Raw genomic sequence first — 12,448 nt, 5'->3', positions numbered from 1 at the left:
TTCATTTAGCTATTCGCACGGATAAAAAATTCAAGCAAAATTACCATACATAATGGTAAAACTATTTCTGGAAAAAAATTTGTTTATTAAAATCTGTCTACTTCTGGAAAAATTCTGTTAAATTCTGTCTATTTCTGGAAAAAGTTTTGCGATTTTTGAACCATTCATATGGCAAAAACATCGTTTATCCCATACATTAGGTGATACAGAAAGTTTGGTAAAATAAGTTTTAAAATCTGCATCTTTTCACCTGGGAAAAATTCTGATAACCGGTGAATTACGGCTCTTCATGGCTATTACATTTCTGGCTATAAAAACGACAACATAATTCTTGTTAATATAACCAAATTATAGGGTACTTAAAATAATCATTTGGTAATTTTCCATTTCTATGGTAATGGTTTACCGGTATTATGGTTTTTAAATTAGTAGTTAGTTCACATTACCACACATTTAGTAAAAATGAAAAACTGAAAAGTAAATTTTACCGAATTAATGATGTTTATGCCAAGTGCATTTACCAAATTTTAACACATATTATGTAACAAAACTCAGAAACAATTTCATGCAAACCAAATTTTTGGCAATCTGCCTGGTTGCAGTTGGTTTAATATAGCGGATTATTATTGTGCGCAAAGACTTTCAAAACAATTCAATTTTTTTTTATCATACTAATTAACTCCACTTATAATTTTTAATTTCTTTTTTTAAGTATCGAATTTATTTCAATTTTTAATATGCGAAATTTTTCCTTACTGCTCTTAAAACAACCACCAACTTAGAAAAAATAAAATTGTATCTTCAACTCGCTATTGAAATAGAATAAAAAAAGCAAGAAAATATAAATCATTTAATGATCATTCTTCTTCCAGCGTGAAAGCTTTCTCCTGCCAATGAAATAAAAAAAGAGAAAGAAGAAAGCTGTACAAGACGCTCAAAATATTTCAAATATTAACACACCTGTAAGCAAGCGTGAAAATCAAGTCTGAAATGTCTTTCAATAAAAGAATTTCTTTTATTTAAAAGTCTGGGTAAGAGGAAGAGCAAGGAAGAGAAGAAAAAAAAAAGTTCTCCAAACGAAATCAACCACTGCTCTATCTTTCTCCCCTCCCCCCTAACCCCCCGATCTTACCCCACCGGTAGAAGTAACCGGGAGTGAAATTTTATCCTCACCTTTCTTTGCAATTTGCAAAAGATAAAGACAAGGAAAAGAAGAAGAAAAAAAGAGATCGGAGAATCAAACAGCAAGCGAAATAAAAAAAAAAATGATCTTAAGACGAAGAAAAAAAATCGTAAATGGAAAAAAGATCATGTTACAGGCTCCAATAACGCGTTTTTAGTCTTTTTTATTACTTTTTTTTTAAATCAATATGAGAAACGAATAAAAAAAAATTGGACAAGAGAAAAGAATGAAAGACGGGTCTAAAAATAATAGATGATGTTCCTGATTTGATTTATAAATTTTTAAGATTTATTAAAATGAAACTATTCTTATAAAATTCATTATGGTGCACAAATTCGAGAAATGAGTGGTATACTCTTTTTTTTTTTAAACTTTAAATTCAAAATTACTAGATTTATTCTAATCTATGAAATGTTCCATTTTATGAATTCTTTTTTTTATTAGTTAGCATATTTTATTTCAACTTTATTTTGAATATCTTTTAATAATAAATGATGCTGTTGAAGATTATATTTACATTTATTGCTTAGAAATTATTGTAAAATTATTGTAAAATTATTGTAAATTATTGCTTAGAAAAAGTAACATATTTCACGTCTGGCTTAAAATTGCTGATTGTTAAAAAAGATATTTTTTGTTATTATTGAATATAATACTAGATTTTATTAAAGTCGTTTCTTTAAAAAAAATTTACATAAATAAAATTGTGATGAAAAAAGCAGCATTATTTAAAATGTTGGCAAAACCTACTCTTTATTTCATATAAAAAATTAATTTAAAATTTTTTTTCACATAATGGGTAAAAATTTTTTAATTTTCTGCTGCATGAGATTTTTAACTGATCTTAGATACTTTTGTATCGCTAATTAGATGATTCGTATCACTGATCCGTAATTGGTTTCTCTTTCTAAGCTATATAGTTCTTCTAAATGTCGTTTTTAATCTATTTTTTATCGGAATGCAGAAGAGTAAAAACGTTATATATAACAAAGGGTTGCGTAAATCTTGCGTGGCAATCTTCTAGAAGAGTTAGGGCACATCATCAAGATTAAAATTGCATAAAAACCCATGCCAAGAAGTGTCATCATTCGTCACTAGGGGCGTTTCATAATTATGAACAGTTATTTCTCGTGCTTCAGAACAGGTCAGAATAGGGAAGAGCCCCTAGCCGTCTACGATTACATTTCTGGGCATGGATTCCTTAGCAGTTTTAATCCTGATGATGTGCCCTGACTCTTCTAGAAGATTGTCGCAACATTTTCGCGACTCCGTGTTATTTGGTTAAATTATGGTACTCTATGTTAATGGCGTTTCTGGTGGGGAAAAATAGTTCTGCAATAAAATAAAAAGTCCACGGTATTTAAACCATTCAATCATTAAATCATTTTTCTGTTTATGTGTTAACGTTTCGCCGCAAATTTTAGTTTTCAAAATTATAATTCTTATTACCAAAAATTTAGTAAAAATACAAAACTGAAAAGTAAATTTTATCAAAAAATAGTTTGTATGTCATGGGTTAAGGTATCACGAAAAATTACCAAATTTTTTGCCATATTTACTAAATTTTAACTCTTTTTATAAAACAATATTTTATTGGTAATTTTTCAAAAATCATTACCAAAGCACTTTAGTAAAAATTACAGTGCATTTTGCTGTTTCCATAGTGCCAGAAACGCGAAATTTTTTACCGTATTCTGGTAGTATTGACCATACTTTTTTTTTAGTACAGATGCTAATATTTGGGCTTTTTGAACTGATTGTTTTGAGTATGTAGAAAAAAATTGACTATTTTTACTATCTAGGACAACAGTTAAAGGTCAATTTGAATAAAATTACTTTCATTCTCTTCCAAATAAGAACTATATTACGGTTTTGAAAGAAAATTTAAAATGAAAAATGCCTCTACACTGCACTGTAAAAAGTTTCGAGAAACTAGTTTTGACTCGATAAAAATGTTTCCAAAAATTACAGAGAATTTTATTTAACATTATATTCCCGATCAATTCAGAATTTTTTTTTTTTCAAAAAAAGAAATTGACGCCGATTCAGTTTCAGACGATAGTTTAGCTACCATTACAACTATTAAATTCCAATTCACTAGGATATAAGATATGTTAATTCCATTCCATCAGGAAGTACCTTTTGATAGACCGGTTGACATTGTCGGTAGCGTAGTCTTACACGGGTGACTCGCGTGCGTTATCTGAACACGCCTACCTCGACTGAAACATTCACATCGATTTTAACGCACCTAGTTCGATGGATCATTCACATTATTTAGTTGACTTGCTACTTGTGGCAGCAACATTGTCCTCCTCATTCTGTGTCTACTCGTTCTCGATCACAAACAACCTGTACACACTCGACTGCTAATTGCAACACAGGAGCGGACACACTCAAAACCGTGATCCTAATACAGTTTCATAGACCAGCACTTAAAGCCAGGTGATCTTAATTCAGATCTCCCGGTCTCTCGCAAAACAGCAATGAATCAACTAGTGGTATCCATTCATAGAATTCTATCAAGATAGAAATCTGGTTAGGGAGTAATGTAGCGTAGCTACTACTACAACTATTAAATACCAAATCGCTAGTATATAAGGCATATTAACTTGAAATGCAATTGCTTGGTAATTAACTTGTTCTATCCTGAGATACCCTTAGACAGATGACGGTTGACATTGTTGATAGCTTAACCTTATAAACGGCTTCCGAAATATTAAGAAACATTTTTGAAAACTGAAGCAGCTACTGCTCCAGATATTCAGAAACATTTCGGGATTTTTTTTTTTTTTTTGCAGTGTATATGCTACGCTGGATGACCGAAATCTGGAGAATGTCGACTCTCACCGGTGAATGTCAACAATCACATAGACGCTTTGGTGAATGTCCGAAATATTTGTTATATCCAATTTTATATTAATTTATTTGTTGATATTATTATATTTATTTGATATATTTATATTTATTCTATATTTTAATACTTACTGACGATAGAATAGAAGAAACATCAGTGTTTGGAGTATCGGGCAAATGTATACCGGGCCAGTGGCACTTAACCATAAAAAAAATCAGTGTAGGGTATACCGAGCAAATGTATACCGGGTAACATATATATAAAAGCTTAAGTCTGTCCGTATGGATGTGCGTTAATAACTTACATAGCATAGTTTGGAGGCAATATCGAAAATACTGAATTTTATTTTTAAAACCCATTGTTACAGATTAATTTTTCATTAATGTCTTTTGAATAGCTTAACCGATCAGCACGGCGTTTTTGTTACAAATGGATCATATTTTCAATATTTTATATTATTTCGCAGCATTCTTCATCACTCTACGTTGATTTATGTTTGTTCGTTTTCAATATCGAGAAGTGTGTTTTTTTTTTCATTGATTCAACGTTACGCTTTCATGGAAAAAAAAGTATCCTTAGAAAATGTTTAAGAAAATTGAAGCCGAAGAAATCTCAAGAAAAATGAAATCTCTAATTAAAACTAACTCACTTCCTGAACTCCAGACTTTAAATTAAATGGAAACATGAAGCTTATTTTAATAAATTCCCGATATAAAAGTAAAGTTTTTCAATGTTTTACTCAATAGAAACTGAAATTCATTCAAATGTAGCAATTATTGTTTTAAACTCATTTTTTACATGATGAGATTTTTCTTGGAAGCTTATTTTGGTGGAGAGTACATATCTGCCAGGAACATCTTGCAACACCTTTTTCTGAAAAGATTTTAAAAGCAGATGGCAATTAAAAGCATATAATGAAATCCCTTAGGTTAAATTTTCAGATATAGTTTTCTGTAAAAATTGAATCGTACTGTAAAGAATTCATGTTGCAGTAATACGTAGGGGAGAGTCGGGTAGCCCTGCCCATTTAAGGAGTATTGCTTATATTTCTGTATAATATAGAGTAATAATCAATATTTTTGTATNAATTTCACTTTGTATTTTGTTTGCATTCAAATGCTTCTGTAGATTGATTTGTTCACAAATCAGTGAAAATAAATAAGTAAGCAAATAGCTTATCATAATATTTATGATTTCTTGATATTAAATTTAATTTGGATATATCAATTACATTTTAAAAATATTTAATTCTTCATTTTTAAATATATAAATTTATGTTTCACATAATATTAAAACATGTATTTGTTGTTAAAAATGCATATAACATTCAAATTTGAAGCAATAAAATAATAATCTTTGCAACCGTACATTTATCGACGAAATAAAATTGGGCGGTGATACCCGACATTCATGTGAGCGGGGCTACCCGAAATCCAATTTTTTTGTAAATTTGTAATTACTCGAACAATTTTTTACATGCAAACTTCTTTCTTTGTGCAAATTAAACTTAAGACTACATACTTTAATGCTGTATGCATAGAAAAAATTATTTTTTTAGTATTAAAATGAAGTTTAATCGAAACATTCAACCAATTTTTCTTAATTTCATTACTACTGTATTCAACATATTTTCGAAACTATTGTTTACCATGTTACCAGCTGCATAAATACTTGAAACTTTGAAAATAATCTTTTTTTTAATATAACAATTAATGTCCGATGGCCCATTGACTGGAAAAAATAGTCTAGACACATGAAATTAACAGTGGGCGGGAGTACCCAACACTCCCCTACCTAAAAATATTTCGATACTTTCTTACTGTGTGTGCACAAACACATGACTGTACAAAGAAAATACTAATGTATCTACAAACTTTCAAAGTGGCAGAATTGCTATTATTTTGACGTTTGAAAGAGGGGGAAAATATTTCTCAATCAGTGCAAAATCATTACTTTTAAATTGTAACATAGGAAATAATATTATGAATAGTTAATAACAAGGAATTATTTAAAACAAATAATTATTAAAAGTGAAGAACATTTTTCTATCAATTACACTTCAAAAAGAAAATGCAACTCTAAAAGTGCTTCTCCTAAATTTGAGATCATTACATCTCGACTTCTTAGAATCGAGACATTACTACCATATTACTGAAAAAGTAATTACTTTAAGTAGTCCCAGGGCTGCACTTGCTAATAAGGTTTCTATAAACAGCAGAAGTTAAAGGAAAATAAGAGAAAAACTCGATAATTTTTAATGGACGTTTAACTTACTTATTCAATGGAATGATTTGATCTTCCAAACTCGATAAACGAGCCCTTGAGATCAGTTAACACTTTATGAGTTATTTAGAAAGTGGGTAATACCTTCATAACAAATACGATTGAATATTCTGCTTATTACTAGATTTCGACTTAGAGTTTGGATGTAGTTAGTTCAGTTGAAAAAGTTTTTTCTATATCTTCATTTCTTTGTCGATGCAATGACATGCTTAGTTTAATGAGTCTCAAAAGTATATTTTGTATGAGTTCATGAATGTGGAGGTAAAAATCATAATGATTTAAGGAAATGTTTCAAAACAAGCTGATTGTCGAGCATTTTTAACTGTCGGGATTATGCTTTTAAGAAAAAAAGTTAAAGGAGAATATTGACTTTTTTAAGAAAAGAACGGATGTGGCTAAAAATATTCTATGACTGCTCTTTCTTATTTATAAGAATTAATGTTAGTTTTGAGATCTTTTAAAAAAAGCTCATTTGATATTAAAATCAATTTAAATATTCTCTTTTTATCGCGAAAAGTAAAGATAGTTGAAGCAGGTAAGTAATATTTGGAAATATTTTGCAATAGTCTTACAAATAGTACTAATAGTGATTAAAATAATATCATAAAGAGTTGCCCATTTAAAGTATAAATTAACCCTCTAAATATTATTCTCGTTGGGGTTTTTTTCCTTCAATTTTTCATTGAGCGTTTTTTTTCTTAATAATGACTATTTCAAAGGGCATGACAACAAGATTTGAGTACTTTATTGGCCATGGATTCAAATCTTAGAGGATAATACTGAGGAAATTTGAATTTTTTAAAGATAATTTTTTATGGACTGTTGGAAGACGGAATAATTTTGAATACTAATTTAGTTATAAGGCAATTTCTGGTAACCATAATCAAGGAATACTTTAAACCACTACGTTGTAGTTGAGAAATGGTAACGTGTTAGAAATTGTATGATAATATAGTTTAACACCTTGAAATAGTTGCAGTAAATTGACATGACAATATAGTTCCCCATGCTCCAAATGTTTTAAAAGTGAATTCGGTGTTTTGTTCTTAAGAGGATTTATTTTCATGACAAATTACAATTTAAAGTTGTTAAAAACGTGAAAAAACAACATATTATGCTCATCTGATTTTGCTAACATTGAAAAATCATTTAAGAACATAATGCTGCATAAAAGACAGTCCTTTTACACGGTAAAAACTGTCGTATAATATCTCTCCGAATACGATGATGAACAACCCAAAAAACTGTGTGAAGGAACAGTTTGTTTCGGGTTAACACCCCATCGAGCGTGCATAGATGATTTAAGAGGTGTAATTTAAATCTAAGCACTTATAATAGAATTAGTTTACACCAAATTCTTACTCATTTACACAAAACGAGAATTAGTTTCCCTTCTGAAAATACCGTTATGTTAGCCTAATTTTCCCTCCGAAAATACTGTTACCGCCATACCGTAGCATTTGTAATCAAGAATTAGTCGGCGAGTCTCGATTGTTGTTGTTACTGATTTGTTGTGATTTTATTGAATAATTTGTTTTTCGTTTCTCAAATAGGAATATAAATTTTCTTAATTGCACAATAAAGAGTCGTGGTGCATCAGGAGCACTCGCCTCCCAATGAGGTAAACCAGGTTTGAATCCCAGCTGTGGCTGGTCAATACGTATTCCACACCCGGCTCACACTAACCACAGTGATCATGCAACATATCCTCATTGGTTGGCGGATCATTTTAAAAAAACTGCTGTTTTTGTTTAAGCAAAATTTTTGCAAAATGTTCAAGCGCAATGAATTAGGAATTGATATCCGTTTGAATTCTAGTATTTAGACAGTGATGGTAATCATATAAGGCAATCATTTTCCCTTGAGTTTAAAAGGTGTTTAGTAAATGATGTGCCAAAAAATTTATTACTTTGATTGATTTCATTTTTATTACTTTTTTTGCGTTTTATTGAATAAAAAAAATAGAGAAGCAGACCAATGGAAGTTCTTTGTCTGATTGATGTGAATTCTGCTCCCGGCTCAAACCGTACACAGTGCTGACGTAAAAAGACTCAGTGGTAGGTGGATCATGGGTTACAATCCCCTTGTCGCCGGGCTAACCATGGGAGGTTTTCATTGTTTTCCTTTCCATGTAACGCAAATTTGGATAAATTTCATCGAAGAGTCCTAGACGAAGGTAATTTTCTCCCTATATTTGATATAGGAGTTCTCTTGTCTTCTGAATTTCGTTCAAAATTACAAGGCTACGGAGTTCATTACTTGTCGCAAACTCAAAAGTTGGTTCGGCTAATCAACGATGGATATAAAATAAAATAAAATTATGCAGTAAGGATAATTATATTTTATTTTTAAAATCTCTGTGAACTGTAAAGTGGTTTTAACATGTATAATTTCTATCATCTTCTGCCCTGTTAAGCCTTATTTGTCATTATACTATCTTTTTGCTATTCATACGTTTGATTTATTAACTAATTTTATTTTTAAAATTAGTGTAAATATCATTCTAAATTAATGATCTTTACTTTATATTGCATCAAAATAATATATTTACTGACTCCGTACATGTATCATTATAATAATTTTTTTCATCTTTGATTATTACTTTAATTATAAATTTTAGTACTACTAAATGCAAGAAATTATGGCAGCAAATTTACACCAAGTAGTGTGATAGAGCATTTTTGGAGTAGTGGAATACTTAGTGGAAAGTTATTTTTGTATAAAATAGTTGCCAGCATTTTTGGTGTAATGAAACAGGAAAATTTTTTATAGTGTAAGAAAATCTGAATTGTTAATCTCTTTACTATTTGCAGGTTCATTTAATTTTTTGACTGATAAAATACGAATTCATAAAAAAAAATCAGTATCAACACGAATGAAACACGTATTATTACAAGTTTATAAATTTCAGCAAGTCATTCAATACCTGTGGTTGAAAAGTGAAATTTAATCTTTTTGATAAAGAAAAAGAAAATGACGGAAATAAAAATGAAAATATGACCACCGAAGCCGACGTCTTCAGGGGGTACCGGCCCTGGTAGCCATAAAAACAAAACCATTTCTATTTGAGGGAGAAGCAAATGCTTAAATTAACTCCCTCAGTACCCCGATGGTTTTGCATGGTTATTAATGTTATTAATCTTTTTGAGGAATTTTCTTTTCGTTTCATATTTCATTCTCAATAAAATTTTAAATACATGTTTTCTTTAAAAAAATATATATAAATTTACTCAAAATTGGGCCTTACAAATATTTTTTTTGTAATCTTATAAAGCTGTTATTACAATTTCAATCAAAAATGCAAGATGCAGTTTAAAAAAATTTAAGATTTTATGTTCTTAAATTATAATGCTTTCAAATACATTTATTATAATAAAGAAAAATTCAAAAGAGACGAATTATTATAAATTTATAATTTCGGCAAGTCATTCAAAACCTGTGGTTGAAAAGGGAAATTTGGCCTTTTTGAGGAATTTTCTTTTCATTTTCATATTTCACTCATAATAAAATTTTAAATACATGCTTTCTTTGAAAAAAATATATAAAAATTTACTCAAAATTGGGCATAACCAATATTTTTTTTATATTAGAAAGCTATTATTACAATTTCAATCAAAAATGTAAGATGCAGTTTAAAAAAAAACTTAAGATTTTGTATTCTTAAATTGTAATGCTTTCAAATCCATTCAATTCAGTAAAGAGAAACCAATCTTTTTGTATTTTGACTATGATCCCCTGAAGCTATGAGGAAAAAAATCTTTCGATGCTGGCATTAAAAAATCTATCGAAGGAATATTTCAGCGAAAACATTCTGAAAAGGGGCACTTAATATTTTCGTCATGCTCCAAGCATTGTTAACAGAAAAGATTTAATTGAATTTCTGATCGGGATGAAAGCATACCACTTTCATCTTTCCTTTATTCTCTCAATTTTTTTTCTTCCCAAGTAAAAGTTTTTTTAGAAGAAATCCTTCCTTCTTCCTATTAAGTCCTCTTTATTATTGCCCATAATTTTTTCTCTATCTTTCAGACTTTAACAATTAATATATATCCTTTTACAGTTCATTTACTCCCCTGAAACAAATCGTTATAAAATTAAGGAAGTGCCTAAAAGTACCTCTTCTTCATTTTGAGTGTTGCCAGTCTACGAGATCAAAATAATTATTTAAGCTGCCGCCAAACGGAAATAGCGGTGAATGAATGAGAGAGAAAGAAGGAAAATGGCGGTATGAATGTTTCGGGATTGGGTGTGGAAATATGATTTTTGAAATAAATTTTCTGTCTTCTCATGAATACCATTTATTTTTTGTAAGAGTAAATATTTCAGTAGAGAGAAATTTTTACTTTTTTGATAAACAAAATTAGCAGGATAAGTTTTTTACGTTTTATTATTAATTAATATATATCTTAAATCTTTAAAAAAAAATTTAAAAATAAAGAAACATATTTTTTACATAAATATTTTTGAAGATACGTATGTTAAAACAGTAGCGAATTTATACTTTATCTTCAGAATATTTTTTATGATTATTAAAATATTTTTGTAACAATTCATTCACAATTATCAATATTTATTAAAATACATAAATTAAACACATAATAATTAAATTTTATTAAAATTATATAATTTTGTTATATAATTATATAATTAAAAATAATAAAAAATAAATAAAATTTAAAATATAAAATTATATAATTTTGTTATGCCGATATATTATCTCTTTCTTACACGATGTCAGAAATAAAAATCTCCCTTTTGACTATTAATTAACCCTTGAATAGTATTTTGTTAACTTTGGAAACATTTCATCACGAAATGACGTAAATTATGACGAAATGCGAACTCTCAAATATATGATAAAAATGCTTCCTCGATTCGAAGCCTCATCGTAAGTACATTTTAAGAGATTCTTAGATAAAATGACGAAACTAGAATAAGGACTAAACAATCGAAAATAAATTGACAAATTAAGTCGACCGGAGTGTAAGGTGGTCAAGGAATTGGCCTCGTAACAGGAAGATTTGTAGTTAGTTAATCTATTTGTTCTATTTGGCCTCCTTGTGTTCTACCATCTGTATAGTGCAAAGATAAAGTGATTATTAGAAAAGATAGATACATTAGGCACTTAGAATTTTTTTAGGGGGAGGGGGTTAGAATGACAAAATTTTTCTATAATTTGGTCAAAATTAGTTTCCTTGAAGAAGTAGCGATTCTTATTTCGTCACTTTGACGAAGTTTTAGCTTGGATCTGGTACCGGGAAACGGTTTCATCAAAGAAAAAAAAAGTTTAGTAATTGTTGAGTATCTATTTTTTAAAGAGCATTATGAAAAGCTTTTTTTATTCGCCTAAATGATATAATATCCGCTTTCATGCAAACAGCTATATATAAGCATTGCATCTAGGTTTTCTAAGCGTAACTTCGAAATGATTAATGTTGAACATAGTCAAAAGTAAAACTAACTTTCGTGCTCTTACAACTAAAAACACTAGCCAACATTAACAATGCTGTATTATTTTTAATTATACTTGTTTTTTTTTTAATTTCGTAAATATGAATTTTTATTAAATTTTTGAACATAACTTTTTATTACATTTTTCTTTCATTATTCAAAAAAGTATGTTTCAGAAACGTGTATGCAACGTTTAATAGCAGGTCACATAAGCACATTGTAAAAAAGGTACGATTTAAAGTACCGGCACTTTGGGTACAATATCCGTAAAATCCATTTTTACAGTCCAATATTATATGTAATTTTACAGTAATGTATGTAGGAGTTCGTGGAGCGTCGGAGAAAATAAAAACAATTGTTTAATAATCAAACTTACCATTTAATAGAAAAAAAGGAAATAAGTTTAGCATTGAGCTCATGACCTACTCGCAGGGTCGCCGAATCAAACATGAATGCTAGAACAGATTGTTCTATGGAAAAAAGTTTTAGTTAATTATAAATACGGGACTTTTCCCGTCTGAACTCGCTGGCGCCTTTCAACTAGGAAGTAGACGATGAAATTCTTCCAAATACTATTACATGATGACGGATGATGCAATTCGCAGAAATGTGTTCGCACTCTAACACTGTGACTATATATATATATATATATATATATATATATATATATAAGA

The sequence above is a fragment of the Parasteatoda tepidariorum genome, chromosome 1 (genome assembly GCF_043381705.1).
Source record: "Parasteatoda tepidariorum isolate YZ-2023 chromosome 1, CAS_Ptep_4.0, whole genome shotgun sequence".
In the NCBI taxonomy this organism is placed as follows: domain Eukaryota; kingdom Metazoa; phylum Arthropoda; class Arachnida; order Araneae; family Theridiidae; genus Parasteatoda; species Parasteatoda tepidariorum.
The sequence above is the reverse complement of the archived record's forward strand: the minus strand, read 5'-3'. Positions refer to the sequence as shown.